Source organism: Haliaeetus leucocephalus, unplaced genomic scaffold, assembly GCF_000737465.1.
Source record: "Haliaeetus leucocephalus isolate CR32 unplaced genomic scaffold, Haliaeetus_leucocephalus-4.0 Scaffold973, whole genome shotgun sequence".
In the NCBI taxonomy this organism is placed as follows: Eukaryota; Metazoa; Chordata; class Aves; order Accipitriformes; family Accipitridae; genus Haliaeetus; species Haliaeetus leucocephalus.
The window spans coordinates 1513772-1514936 of NW_010973409.1; the positions used below are offsets into that span (position 1 = coordinate 1513772).

The 1165-nt window shown below is 47.6% G+C and overlaps 1 protein-coding gene across 3 annotated transcripts in view; it reads left to right on the forward strand.

Moving 5' to 3' along the window:
- Positions 1–1165, forward strand: part of AZI2 (5-azacytidine induced 2) — a 28335-nt gene that overhangs the window by 13559 nt on the left and 13611 nt on the right. The gene's annotated exons all lie outside the window — the stretch shown is intronic.

Here is a 1165-nt window from a genome sequence, read left to right on the forward strand (position 1 = left end):
TTGCTACATATCAAGGTGCTGCGACTAGATCACTGGTCGGCCCGGACCAGGGAAAGAGACAGATAACACACACAGTGTGAGCGTCAACTTCCGCCTTTTATTGCGCAGTTAATTCCTTTTATACTAACAAGGGTAGGCGGGATTACAGATACATCATAAGGCTGCGACTAACCCTCTAACTTTCCGTGACATCGCGAGATCTTCCGAACGCCGAACCCTACATCTCTCCCCTCCCTATGACGAGTTGGCTTCTATTGTTATGAACAGTTCCACACGAAGAAATAACTATGTAAAGTACTATGAGTATAAACATATTTCTACAACTAAGTTGAAACACTCTGTCTTAAACACCCATAAATGTCCCATTTACCCTGCAGAGCAAAAAGCTCCTTTACAGAAATTCACACAAGAGGTAGATTGAAAGTTAAGGCTTGGAAAGAATTACTTCTATTACTCTATAAAGTTTATTGTTGGTGCGCTGATGTTAAGGCTTACTGTCTGGGGCATCCAGATTCCCGGCTGTGAGCGATTCTGACTCTTCTGTTGACACTTGTTCGTACACAATGTTTTCAGCTCCGTCTCTGACAGCCGGATCCCATAAGGACACATATTGATGGGCTCTGAGAGGGATGTCATCCGGATACACATCGGGCCCCCCCAATTGGTTTTGCATCCACTGCCAGAAATTTGTAGCGGATACCCAAGGTGTCACAAGCCAGGAAAGGATGACAGCGATCTGTAAGGAAAAACACTCAAACACTACGAGGTTAGGGCAGGACGAACCATACGACTAGGAACCCATTTCAGTAGCCCTTCAGGTGTCTGTACACAGGCGTACCCTCGCCCGAGACAACGCAGCTCAAACGGCCCATCCCATTGGCGTGTCTGAAAGTCACGCACACGGACCAACGGGTAAGGACCTTTCTCTTCCGTGTTCGTAAAGTGTCGTTGCGCCGCTGTCTCTTCCAGGTCCCCTCGAACTGTCTGATTTAATGAAGTTAACGCAGTTAACAGAAGACGCTGTGTACGGAGAGCAGGTGTGTTTTCCTGTAACCAGGAGGGCTCCTCCTGCTCCCCCTCCCTAAGCTGATCGAGTAAGGTCTTTAAGGTTCGATGTGCTCGTTCTACAATGGCCTGGTCGGTGCTATTATAAGGGATGCCATGT